Raw genomic sequence first — 15129 nt, 5'->3', positions numbered from 1 at the left:
ACGATGAAAGATGAGAGAGATTTGGCAGTTGGCAACTTTCTACTGGCCAACACTGCAAGTTTCAACATCACCCGAGATGGCATTGTAGAATGAAAATGGAATGCGATCTCCAAAAAGTGAGAGATGTTATTGTAGGTCTTTGCAACACGGTCCTGTAGGAACTGGAATCTCATCCATATCTCACACAAACTTCGAGATATGCCTCATCAAAGATTGCAGCCCTGTGGCATTTAGTGACCCTTAAGGACATTCCAGTTCTGCATGCCTGAGAATGTTCGAGCACTGAAGGGGAAAAGAAGAGGTTGGGGATAGGATTTACTCTACCACTTGGAGCAATAGAGCATACAGTTTGATCCCACGACAAAAGATGAGAGAGATTTGGCAGTTGGCAACTTTGTACTAGCCAACACTGCAAGTTTCAACATCACCCGAGATGGCGTTGTAGAATGAAAATGGAATGCGATCTCCAAAAAGTGAGAGAGGTTATTGTAGGTCTCTGCAACACGGTCCTGTAGGAACTAGAATCTCATCCATATCTCATACGAGCTCCGAGATATGCCTCCTCAAAGATTGCAGCCCTGTGGGATTTACTGACCCTTAGGGACATTTCGGTTCAGCGTGCCTGAGAATGTTTGAGCACTGAAGGTGACAAGACAAGGTTGGGGATAGGGTTTACCTAGCCACCTGGAGCTAATGGAGTAGACAGTTTGATCCCATGACGAAAGATGAGAGAGATTTGATAGTTGGCAAGTTTGTATTGGCCAACACTGCAAGTTTCAACATCACCCGAGATGGCATTGTAGAATGAAAATGGAATGCGATATCCAAAAAGTGAGAGAGATTATTGTAGGTCTCTACAACATGGTCCTATAGGAATTGGAATCTCATCCATGTCTTGCACGAGCTCCGAGATATGCCCCGTCAAAGATTGCAGCCCTGTGGGATTTAGTGACCCTTAGGGACATTTTGGTTCAGCGTGCTTGAGAACGTTCGAGCATTGAAGGGGACAAGACAAGGTTGGGGATAGGGTTTACCCAGCCACCCGGAGCTAATGAAGTAGACAGTTTAATACCATGATGAAAGATGAGAGAGATTTTGCAGTTGGCAACTTTGTACTGGCCAACACTGCAAGTTTTAGCATCACCCGAGATGGCATTGTAGAATGAAAATGGAATGCAATCTCCAAAAATAAAGAGAGGTTATTGTAGGTCTCTATAACACGGTCTTGTAGGAACTGGAATCTCATCCATATCTCACACGAGCTCTGAGATATGCCCCGTCAAAGATTGCAGCCCTATGGCATTTAGTGACCCTTAGGGACATTTTGGTTCAGCGTGCCTGAGAATGTTCGAGCATTGAAGGGGACAAGATGAGGTTGGGGATAGGGTTTACTCGGCCACCCGGAGCTAATGGAGCAAACAATTTGATCCCACGACGAAAGATGAGAGAGATTTGGTAGTTGGCAACTTTGTACTGGCCAACACTGCAAGTTTCAACATCATCTGAGATGGCGTTGTAGAATGAAAATGGAATGCAATCTCCAAAAAGTGAGAGATTTTATTGTAGGTCTCTACAACACGGTCCTGTAGGAACTAGAATCTCATCCATATCTTGCACAAGCTCTGAGATATGCTCCGCCAAAGATATTTGAATTCACAGTGTTTAATGAGAATATAGTTGAGGCTTGCTTTACTTTTCTATGTTAAGTTTGGCTTTCAATTTTTCTTTCCCTACTTATCTATGTGAAATTTCCACTTTCATAAGTAACATGGATGCAATAATACTAAATTAAGTATAGGTCCATGGTTCTAGAAGCTTCATATAGCTTCTCTTCAACTATGGATCTTGTAAGCATTGTACCATGACTATTGGTGTTGTGAGAATATACAAAGCATATATATTGTTTGACCAAATGTCTTCAATGAACATGAACTATATGGAAGAAGAGAAGACATGTTGCAAATTCTTTGAAAATTTTCTTCAAGAAATGTAAGGAGCCATGGGTGATTCATCCAAATTATCTGGTAAAATAAGAGGAGGAATGAATCAACCTTGATGATAGAGGTAAATGCTGAATAATATTTATTTAATCACATTGTTTGAAAAAACTTTAATGACCTTTAAATACAATTGAAAGAAATGGAATTGATCTCCCTTAATCATGTAGATGAATAAAATTGGAATTTAAAAAAGAGAGGGACATCCACCATAAAACCATGCAATCATGCACTTCTTGATGGGAGTATCATAAGTTCATTGTTAGATGGATATGCCAAATGTGGAAGAATTAAAAGGAAAATATGTTGATTGATTGAATACAAGCATCAAACCAATGTGATAACAAAAAATCAAAGTTGATTCCATAAGGTCTAACAAGATCATATAATTCATTTATCAATAATTTGAAACATCATAAGCATATATCTAATAATGTCATACATGAAATATATGTAAAAAATGACATACATAGAAAAAAATATACAAAACATATGCCCAATAATGCCATATAGGTGTAAAATGTACATCATTAGATATATACTCTTTCCAACTAGGGGAACAAAATAAATCCCTAATTGTCTTTAATTGCCAACAAGTGGGAGATGACCAGTGTATATAACGAGGTCTTCCTAACATGCTCACTAGTCCATTAGTCTAGAATCTTCTGTAATTCAACATGGTACAATCAAAATTATATATGAATAAATAACTATTTTATATAAAAAAATAAAATATATTTACACATAAAACTTAATATTTTCTTACAGCTAGCTGATAATTCCTTTGTATATACACCTCAGGGATACACTGATGGTCAGGAATAATAAGATCCTACAAAAACTATCAAAGTTACCACTCGATTGTGCCTATGAATTTTATATTGAATTTTAGTACTAATGAAATTTTAATGTAAACTCTTTCATACCTTAGTCATTGGCTTAGAACTAGTGAGTGCAATAAGGACTCGTTGATCAATACAATGATGAAGATGTAAAGGTATCTCTGATGTCAATAGCTGAAAATGATAATACATGAGACTCAAATGCAGTTATGAAGAATACACATTTTCTTTTGTCTCCATATCAAATAAAATATTTTGGCACCTCTATGAATGTAGTATGACATCCTTCATTTTATAGTGTTGATCCCAAAGCTACAACACTTATTATTTATTACACATGTATGTAAATCTGTTAAGCATCAAATTCAACACCTTTGTCTGCAAAATAATGTACTATATGTTAGAGTAATAAATTCATTTCCTTAGTAATTAAATTATATTGATATAATTACTAAGTTACTTATTATATTGATATAGTTTACTTATAATTCCTTTTGATTTACAACTAATTGAAATGATTTCCCCAATTTTCCATCTAGTCACTAGAAAATTGGATTTGTTGTCTCTTTCTCTTAAAGAACTGGATCTACTAGTTCCTTTGGTCTAGAAGCCTTCCCTTGAGATTGGGGTTTTGAAAGGTTCAAGGGTTGAGGAACTTTTAATAGAATATCTTGAAGAAGGAGAGGTCATGTATAATGGTTTTGAGGAAGGCTAGAGTTCCATCCAGATGGTGTTGCAAAATGGCCAAGAAAAGGAGGAGGTAGAAGAATAAATAGAATAAATGCATGAGAAGGAGGGTCATGGGGCTAATGGATTCAAACCCACAATCAAGCTTTTATACCATTATACAAATTACAAATTATAAGACTATGCCTTTCATGATAGTCACATTTTCATATTGGCAAATGAAGAATGACTTTTGGAACAAACATAATAAATACTTCCAAATAAAAATGAAGCCAATGTATTGTATTATAAGCTCGAATGGTAAAGACCAAGCACAAACATTTATTAAGGTGTAGCATTTATAATTGTCAGGTTCATGTGAAGAAGTCATCGTTCATATTCTCATTGTTGTGTAATTTGATGATAAGAAGAATACAATGATATAGAGGTTGATAGTGACTTAAAACTTTAAAAAATGTAATCAATGAGAATTTTACATTGAGGGGGGAATAATAATCAATGTTTCATTCTCATTGTTTGACAAACTCTTATATAAAGAGGGAGTAGACAGATGATATGGTTTAGTCTTCTTCCAAGAATCTTAGTCATATTGGTTCAGAAGGATTCATGATACAACTACTATACTTAGTGTGACCAATTGATGCTAAAAACCTTAGTATTGATGCTACAAACCTTAGTATTGACATAATTTAACCTCTGCAATTCTAGGCATAAGATGATTATCATACAATGGTACTTGAACAAAGAACACTAATAAATATTGAGGATGTGAATTGATAATACCATTTCGCAGATGATTTTGGCATCTCACCCTTTATCACTTGTGCATCAACTTTATTAGCCCTCTTCTTTGGTGACCTACAAATGAAGAATTAGCACAGTAACAAATCTAAGATAAGATTAAAAAAATGGGTCCTATTAAAGAATCTAATATAAATTCAAATAATGTATCTATATTCTAAACAAATCAAAACTAAATCTCATCACTTACACATCATAACAATACGGTCCACCTTAGTCATGTGATAGTCTTGGGGAAGAGGTTGTAACATTGTATTTGGATCCAATTGATCACTTTTTCTCTCTCTCCCAATTCAATCTAATGAGCCAACTGGATCTGCTCAACATTTTAATGTCTCAAGTATTGCCTCATGGTCTGACTCGCGAACTTTCTAAAGAATCTTATTATGTGGTTTTCCACCATATTTTATCAAGTGGACATTTGATGTGACAACAAGGTTTGAATAATGAAGAATCTTTCTCTCTGTTTGTCAATCCTCAAATAACCACAAGTTAGGATTCTTCATAGGATATCATCTAAGCCATGTGCCTGTTACAACCACCGCACCGACATGGTACTCTAAACCTTCACCATCTATAATCAAGTGATCCAATTTTTTTTTGGCTTCAATACAATGACACAAATAATAATCTGTCCCTTCTTCATTGTCTTCAGGTGCAATAATAGCAAAAACATGGCTTGCAGTGACAAATGTACAAAATGTAGTCATGAATTCAAAAAATACTTGGGTAAAAGTTATAAAGTTACATTTTGAAATTACAAAGGTATATATATATATATTACCAGGTTGCACTAAATCTGACAAGCAGTCAAATTCAATAGATGAATCCATCTCTACCATTTCCAGTGCTTGTGGGGGACGATAGGTGTCAATTGGGTCCAAAACTCGTATATCCCATTTGTCCACCCATTCAGTTGACTCATAGTCATCCCAATTTTCCTCTGCACATGATGGACAATAGCATGCCATTTTTTGTGTGTGGATACTCCATGAACTTGCATCAGAGCTTCTAAAAGAGTGTAACTCACTAGATCCTGTTAGTGTGCAACAATCTTGATATGGTGCAATGTTAGTATTATCTATCAACCAAAAAAATCTATGAACTATAGACTCACCTTCCTTACCTGGACCCATTGTAGCATTACACCATTGGACGATGGATTTTGCATCTATCAATATTGCTCCATCTTTGTACTTTAGTTCTTCACGAGCCAAGGCTCTTTTAATGCATGTGCCTGCACCATTGTGCTCTCCCTTACCATGACCAACCTCTGTGAAATTCCACATATATTGAATTCTACACAACCTGTGCATCCTGCTCAACCAATAGAACATTCGTGCATTCTTGAATTGAGATGCACAATTGTCTGACCAAATAATGTATTGACGATATGATATGCCGTTGTTAGCCAAATCTCCATAAAATAGTTGAAAAAAACCATGTACAAACTCCATAGAATGTGATCGATCATCGCTGATGTAAAAATGGTACTCCCTCAAAATCTTCCTATCATCCTTTGTACTTGTAGGTGAATGCATGAATGTTATGTGAACAAATATAAAAACCTGTTGAGATGTATAATACTTTGCTTGCACCTCATTTTTTGGTTGTAGTGTGTAATTCTCTGCAAAATCTACAACCGAAACAATGGTATCCAATGGAAACGTATCCTTGCACAACTTGAATTGCAAATCCAACCATCGAGCTCTATGGGTATGCCTTGCATACTTGTACATAATCTTTTCACGAAAAATCTTCATGAACTCATACACTGGAATATTTTCAATAACTAGATCACATATTTTACCATGTTTCCCATATTTTAGAGTATATGTGACTGTCTTGAATTTTTTGTAATCTACTATTTCATTTCCAATTGCATGTGTACTATCCATATGTTGACAAGTTGATAAAAGTTGCAAAGAACCACAAAATAAGCACGTACCATCCAAGCATGATGTCTTGTAAAATTGTTGGCCATCCCCTATTTCACATAAAATGTTGGATATGAATTCCCTTCAAGATCTTGGTGGCTCTTTTATGTCACAATCCTGCAAAACAAACTGAGAATGCAAAACTACGCATATGTGCCTAAAAACATCAAAATGGTTAGAAACTTCAATATGTATCCTACAACAACAAGTTGTGCGTGTGTGATTTATTTTCACATAAAAAGGTTTACCCATCTCAAAAAATCTTTGACTTATTCAAATTTGAGGATACATACCAATAAATTTTGCAAAAAAATGTGTCTAAGTTGAGTCCAAAAAATGTTTCGCATGTGGCTCGCGATTTCGGCTACCAATCCTCCTTCTTACAACATCTCTTTGATTAGGAGAAACACGTGTGTTATTTTTCCAAAAATCTTTGATCAATGATTTCAAGGCTTCACTAATTTCTTTATCCTTTCACGGTAGTCTACCGCTAAATGTCCATAACTCATTTTTTGTTGGATCTTCTAATCTCTCACGCCTTAGCATGGCTCTCCTTAAGGTACCTCTACCAATTTTTAATGTTTTGCTTGTTTTTCTCATGAGTCAAGCTTTCTTCATTTGGCTACTTACTATTGTCGATGTGAGTACTCGTCTTGTGATATTACTATCTTTGGTGTGTGATTTAGAACCCACTTTGTCATAAGCACTCATTAGATTCTTTACAATATTTCTTTCATTTGAATCATCCATCGTTCTTAGCCCAAGAATATTCATGATAGGCCTAAATTTCAAATTCCTCATCATTTCAACAAATAATTGGAATTGACCTATAATATTTAATTCTTCAAAAAATAATCTCCACATATGATTAACTTTTCTTTGACAAGTATGCTTGCTAATCTTGTCAAGCACTGATTTCAAAATGTTAGTATCAATATCAATCAAATATTTTGGTTTTCTAAAACAAATTCTAGAAGGTGTTCTAATCTCTTCAATTCTCTCAACATTTTGAACATCAATATAAGGTTGAGTGTATTGCGTACCTTGAACTGAAGATGATGTGCCTTGGCAATAAGATGTAAAAGATGGAATATCACATACTTGATGTGTTGATGTTGTGCTTTCAACATGACATGATGGAGTGTGTATATCGTCGGATCTATAAATCAGTGTCTCTTCAACATGAGAGGATGATATGACTTCAACATTGGAAGATGGTGTAGTGGATGATATGAATCCAACATTCGAAGATGGTGTAGTGGACGATATGACTCCAACATTGGAGGATGGTGTAGCTTCACTATTCAATTGTCTTCTTGAGTGTAACAATCTCATTCGTTCTCTTTGTCTTTCTAATTATTCCTCCTTGTTTCTTTGTACTAGTGGTTCTTGATCCTCTTCGAAAGTTAATTCTTCATCATTGCTTTGCAATTTTCTTTGTTCACGTAGTAATTTCATTTTATCTCTTTTAATTGTCAAATCTCTCTCCCTATCTGCATTTGTTTGAATCTTTGGTTTCTTCCTTGGCATGATGATGATTTCTACATGTAAAATTATTCAAACATCCGAATTACTTAAAATGTGTAAATTACAAATTATTCAATTACATATAAAAATTATAATTATTTGAATGAATACACAATATATATCAAACGACTTGTCAAATTTCTAACCATTTCGAAATAACATTTCATTCAAACATACAATTTTTAATGAATTCACTATATATTACATAACATATCAAATTATAATCAAATTTGTATCTATATATCGAAAAACAATATTTAAAATGGATTGCACTAACCTTTTCTATTAAAAGAATATTCAAAAATTCTTCAAATCACGTATCCAATGATTGAATTAGGTGTTTGCTAGCTTCCAAAAGTGTTGAAATAGTGTTTGCTAGATGTTGAAACCCGTGTTTTCTGTTGGAATAACAGAGAGCATAACAGACCAAAAGTTAAAAATGGATGAAATGGGCCCCAAGGTTGGTTTTTGACCATTTTTTGGTGATTTGAGATAGTGCGTATGCACTATAGCGCATACGCACTATAAAGCGCATATGCACTATAGTGCGTACGCACTATCTCAAAACACATCACTCCCCATCCTCCCTACTCTCTCTCCCATACCCTCCCTCTCTCTCTTCCTACTCTCTCCCACCCTTTACTCTCTCTCACCCTCTCTCTCCCACCACCTACTCTCTCTACCTCTCTCACCCCCTCTCCTCTCCTATCCCCGACTCTTTAGATCTCTCACACACACTCTTATCCCTCCTATCTCTCTCCCTCTCCTTCTTCTACCACCTAATTTCTCTCCCCCATCCCCTACTCTCTCTCTTCTCTCCCATCCCCTACTTTTTCTCTCTTACACACATTCCCATTGCCCCTCTCTCTCCCTCTCCCGCTGCCTACTTTCTCTCCCCCATCATCGTTCTCTCTCTACCACCCCCTACTCTCTCTCACCCTCACACTACTACTACCTACTATCTCTCTCTTTCAAGTTCTCTCTCTCCCTCTCTACTCTCTCTCCCCCATCTTGTACAAGCTCTCTCTGCCTCTCTCACTCTCTCTCCCATCGCCTACTTTGTCTCCCCCATCCCCTGCTCTCTCTCTCTCATCTCCCATCCCCTACTCTCTCACACTCTCACACTCTCCCCCATCCCCTACTCTCTCTCTTCTCTCCCATCCCCTAATCTCTCACACTCTCACTCTCTCCCATCCCCTACTCTATCTCTCTTACACATACAACCCCCATCCCCCCCTCTCTCTTTCCCTCTCCCATCGCCTAATTTCTCTCCCCCATCTTCGTACTCTCTCTCTCTGCCACCCCCTACTCTCACACTCTCACACTCTGTCCCATCCCCTTCTCTGTCTCTCTTACACACACACTCCCATCCCCCCTCTCTCTTTTCCTCTCCCACTGCCTACTTTCTCTCCCCCGTCATCATACTCTCTCTTTGCAACCCCCTACTTTCTCAAAACACATCACTCCCCATCCTCCCTAATCTCTATCCTCCCATCTTGTACAAGCTCTCTTTGCCTCTCCCACTCTCTCTCCCACCACCTACTTTCTCTCCCCCATCCCTTGCTCTCTCTCTCGTCTCCCATCCCCTACTCTCTCACACTCTCACACTCTCCCCCATCCCCTACTCTCTCTCTCCTCTCCCATCCCCTACTCTGTCACACTCTCACTCTCTCCCATCCCCTACTCTATCTCTCTTACACATACACCCCCATACCCCCTCTCTCTTTCCCTCTCCCACCACTTACTTTCTCTCCCCCATCGTCGTACTCTCTCTCTCATCCACCCCCTACTCTCACACTCTCTCCCATCCCCTGCTCTATCTCTCTTACACACACACTCCCATCCCCCCTCTCTCTTTTCCTCTCCCATCTCCTACTTTCTCTCCCCCATCATCATACTCTCTCTCTGCCACCCCCTACTTTCACACTTTCACACTCTCTCCCATCCCCTACTCTCTCACTTTCATAGATACACACACTCTTATCCACCCACTCTTCTTCTTCTCTCCCATCCCCTACTCTCTACATCTGTCACACACACTCCCATCCCCCCTATTTCTCTCCCTCTCCCTCTCCCTCTCCCACTCCCTCTCCTACTGCCTACTGTCTATCTCTCTCAAGTTCTCTTTCTTCCTCTCTACTCTCTCTCTCTCTCTCTCTCTCTCTCTCTCTCTCTCATCCCTTATTCTCACTCTCTCTCCCATCCGCTACTACTTTCTCTCAAACTCTCACACTCTCTCCCATCCTTTACTCTATCTCTCTTATAAATAAATACACATTCCCATTCCCCCCTCTCTCTCTCTCGCAGTCCTTGTCCCACTGCCTACTCTCTCCCATCCCCTACTCTATCTCTCTTAAATGCTTCCATTCCACCTCTCTCACCCTCCCGCTCCCTCTCCCACCGCCTACTCTCTCTCTCTCTCTCTCTCTCTCTCTCTCTCTCTCTCTCTCTCTCTTCCATCCCTCTACCATTGCCTACTCTCTCTATCTCTCTCTCCCCTCTCTCATTCTTGACTCTCTCTCTCTCTCTCTCTCTCTCTCTCTCTCTCTCTCTCTCTCTCTCTCTCTCTCTCTCTCTTTGACACACACACACCCATCTCCCCTCTCTCCTCTTCCATCCCCTACTTTTTCTCTCACTTGCTCTCCCTCTCCTACTCCCTCTCCCATTGCCTACTTTCTCTCTCCATCTCACTCTTACTCTCTCCCTCTCCACTCTCTCTCTCTCTCTGCTACCCTCTAGTCTCTCTTAAATTTTCACACTCTCCTCTCTCTCTCTCTCTCTCTCACACACACACACACACACGCACACGCACACACACACAAACACACACACACACACACACACACACACACACACATATTTCTATTCCCCCTGTCTCCCCCTCTCCCACTCCCTCTCCCATTGCCTGCTCTCTCTTCCATCCCCTACTCTCTCTTGAGCTACTTTGTCTTCCCCCTCTCCCATTCCATACTCTCTCTCTCTTTCACACACATGCACTCCCATCCTCCCCTCTCTCAAGTTCTTCCTCTCCCACTCTGTCTCCCATCACCTACTCTCTCTCTCCTCCATCCCCTACTCTTAATCTCTCTCTCCCAACCTGCACTCTCTTTCCCCTACTTTAAATCTCTTTCCCCCATCCCACACTCTCTATTTTCCACCCGTACTCTCTCTCACACTTCCTCTCTTTGCCACCCCTACTCTCTCTCTCTCTCTCATCCTATACTCTCTTTGCCACCCCTACTCTTTCTCACTTTCTCTCTCTCATCTTGTACTCTCTCCCCTCTCCTATCCCCTACTTTCTCTCTATCTCTTTCATGCACACACATAGCCATTCCCAATATACCCCCCCCACCTAGTTCTCTTTTGCAACTTACATCTTAATAGTGTGTGCGCACTATAGTGTGTACGCCCTATAGGGCGCATGTGCTATTTAGAGCTGAGGTTTAAATAGTGCGTACGTGCTATAAGGCACACATGCTATTTAAACCTTAATCAAACCCGAGCCTAAGGCTTGGTTTTGCCTTGGAGATCCAACCCAAAGGTTTGGATTTGATGAACAAGCCTAAGGAGTGTTTTCCAGCAAACATACAAAAAATGATTATTTTTTCTTTTGTGCTCCCCTTCAAGATTTCTTGTGCTTGGGTATCGATAAGATCAGGTTACATAGCATTATAGGTCTCTGTGTTAGCTATCTAACCATATAATTAATTTTTAATTTGAACTATTTCAAGCCTTTCATCTATAATTTCTTTTGAATGTATGTTCATTTTTTGTCAAAAACCACCATGTACTAATTGGGCTATAGATTTTAGTTCGTTCATTGAATTTTGTAACAACTTAGTTTTTTAGAAACTAGACTCTATTCTACACACTTTGAAAAAAAAAAGTTTTGATTTTAGATTAGTTTTCAATTATTTCTAGGGGGAGCACACAGATATTTCATGTTTTTGGGATGTGTCTAGTTAAAAAATTCATTAAAAAAAAATAGACATTATAAAATTACTCAAAAAATCTGGGATAAAATACATAGTGTTAAGTAACTTTTGACTAGAGTGATTAAAAAATTTCAAAAAAAAAGTTAAAATTTTAGGGGGGCCACACTTTGTACTGTGCTATATTTTTTTGGAATAAATAGTACCACTTTTTGTGGCCCCCTTTTTTGTGGACCTAAAACTAAACCATTTTGAAAAAAAATTAGTAGTTTAGAAACTAGATTCAAAGGACTACGACTTTTTTTTTTGTCATATCTGAAAATTTTGAGCGTAACTATCTTCAAATTCTTGTTGACGTTCAAAATTTACAGATTTCAGGAAAAAGGTGTCCACTTATACACCCCTTTTGGCACCAAAACTTTGTGCACTTACCCTTCCAACGAATATTAAGTCTGAGATATTCTAATTTTTAGATTGATAATAAGAGCATTGGATTTTCATTAAAGATAAGTTATAACTTCATTAAATAATATGAATATTCATAATATTTAGAAGACCATTCTCAGTCATTTAAAACTGAACTAAAAGTCTAATCCAAAGAGCAAAGAAATAGCAGAATCTTTACATGGTATTAGAGCCAAGTTATCTATCCTAGGGCTCTGCAAATTTTAGTCATTAGACTTTATATATACTTAGTAATCTTCTCCTATCTTCAATGTCATATAAAATTAGACTCAAAGATAGGTTTGATGGGAAAGAACACTTTGAAGCCTATAAATTTAGAATCTTAATGATTCTTGAAGAGAACAATGTAAAACAATTCATTGATGGAGCATCCAAACAACCCCCAATTGAACCTGACAAATCCATATAGAGCAATGGAAATATAAAAGCTATTCAAATCATGTTGGATGGAGTTAAAAATGATATCATACCTATGCTTACGAAACATTAAACTACCTTTGCTATGATGAATGCATTACAAAATGCATATGAAGTAAACAATGCAACTAGGGTTCTTGCATTAAAAAGGAAACTAAAACACATTTAGATAAAGAAAGGAGAATCAATAAACTCTTATTTCCTAAGAGTTACTAGCATTAGAGATGAACTATCAACCATAGGAACCATCATTAATGACACAAAATTAATGCTTATAGCTATATATGGATTTCTAGATTCATGTGAAACATTTACACAAGAAATAAGTGCCAGAGATCAGCTTCCATACTTTAACCGACTCAAGAATGATTATCTTCAAGAGGAATCTAGAAAACTAAAGAAAGGAGGGAAACCAAAAGTAGAAGATGAAGAGCTTCTCATTCTTAATGAAAACTCCTATAAAGGAAAGAAGAAGCATTTCAAGAAGAAAAAGTGAAATCAAAAGAATGGAAAGCCCAAGAAAGATCTATCTAAAATAAAGTGTTTCAGATGTGAAAAATTTGGACACTATAGATCTAATTGTCCTAAAAATTCCAAACAATAGGCAAATTTTACAAATGTCATTAGAGAAGAAGATACTTATGATCCTGAGAATTGTGTTTTGTATTCCTCTCTATCAAATAAAATTTCAAACAAAGCATGGGTAATTGATGGTGAATCTTCTAGACATATAATGGGATACAAAGAAACTCTAGATTCTTTATTTAGGAAAGTTAACAGTGAAGTTACCATTGATGATAACTTTGCACACTTTGTTGAAGGAATTGGAAATTGTACTTTGAAACTAAAATTAGAAAATACTCTTCTTCTTAAAGGTGTACTCTATGTACCAGGGATTAAAAGAAACCTAATCTCAATTATAGCACTTGAAGATGATGGACACAATGTTGCATTCATGGATGGAAAGGTATTAACTTGGACTAAGAACTCTTCCGTCAAGAAAGCAAAGTGAATTGGTCAAAGAAAGGGATATTTGTATAAATTGAACATAGAATCTAGTCAATCTATTCAAGCCCTAGTTCACAAAGCTGAAGATTCAAATGAAATATGGCACAAAAGATTAGGGCATCTAAATTTTAAAACTTTATTAACTATGGAAAAAATGGTTACTAGATTACCCAAATTAAATAAAGATCACCCTAGTATTTGCAAGGGGTGTGCTCTGGCTAAAAGCACTAGAATTCCCTTTCATGATAGTACTAGGAGAACAAATAATGTACTAGAATTAATTCATTTAGATTTATGTGGACCTATGTTTGTTCCTTCTCTTGGAGGATTCTGGTATTATATCTTATTCATAGATGACTTCTCTAGGAAAACATGGATTTATTTCTTAAAATGCAAGGAATTAGAAGAAATCCTACAAAGATTTAATGAATTCAAAATATTAACAGAAAAAAATTTAAGATATAAAATTAAAACCCTTAGAACAAATAATAGAGGAAAATATACCTCAGACTTGTTTAAAAGGTTTTGTAAAGAATCGAGGATCAAGAGGGAGTGCATTGTTCCTTATAACCCAGAACAAAATGGGGTAGTAAAAAGAAAGAATAGGACAATTATAGAAGTTGCTAGGGCTATTATTTTTGACCAAAATCTAGAGTACTATCTTTGGGTAGAAGCCTCTTGTATTTTTGTATATTTTCAAAATAGAAGCCCTCACTCCTATCTTAAAAATAAAACCCTTGAAGAAGTATTTACTAAAGTAAAACCCAATATAGGTCATCTTAGAACTTTTGGATGTCCTGTATATATTCATGTTCCAAAAGAAAAGAGAACCAAGTTAGAACCCTCTAGGAGGAAAGGTATCTTTATAGGGTATAGTGAAACTTCTAAAGCATATAGAATTTTCATACCTGGACATAAAACTATTGAACTTCTAGCAGAGATGTAATCTTTGAGGAAGATCTTGCATTCAAAAGAGCCATAAGTTCTGATGAACCAACTCCTTTATCGAATTTTGAAAGAAATAGTGAATCTGGATCCTAGAGGGAGAACATAGAAGAGATCAAAGATGAAATTCACAATATGAACCTTGAGGAAAATTCAAAGAAAAGACCACTTTTTGCCTTAAAAATACTTGACGCATCTCAAGACTTTGCTGCACCTTCAAGAATAGTTAGAGAAAGTAAAAGACATAAAAGATTCTCTGATTATATAGAAAATATGAGTGGTTTATCCAAAATAGAGCCAACCAATCCTTCTGATGCTATTAAACATTCAACCTGGAAGGAAGCTATGACTAAAGAATATTAATCAATTATGAAAAATTATATGTGGGAAATTTTTCCAAGATCTAAAGGAAAATTTGATGTTTCTTCCAAGTGGATATTTAAAAAAAAACATGCTACTGATAGTAGTATTGAGTGTTAGGATAAACCACGGACAAAAATAAAAACTACATGCAAATATAACCAATAACAAAAAATAATAGAACACACAGAAATGAACACAAGGCAACAAG

Source organism: Cupressus sempervirens, chromosome 8, assembly GCF_028749045.1.
Source record: "Cupressus sempervirens isolate cs-2001-9-10 chromosome 8, ASM2874904v1, whole genome shotgun sequence".
NCBI lineage: Eukaryota > Viridiplantae > Streptophyta > Pinopsida > Cupressales > Cupressaceae > Cupressus > Cupressus sempervirens.
This window is presented reverse-complemented; position numbering follows the sequence as displayed.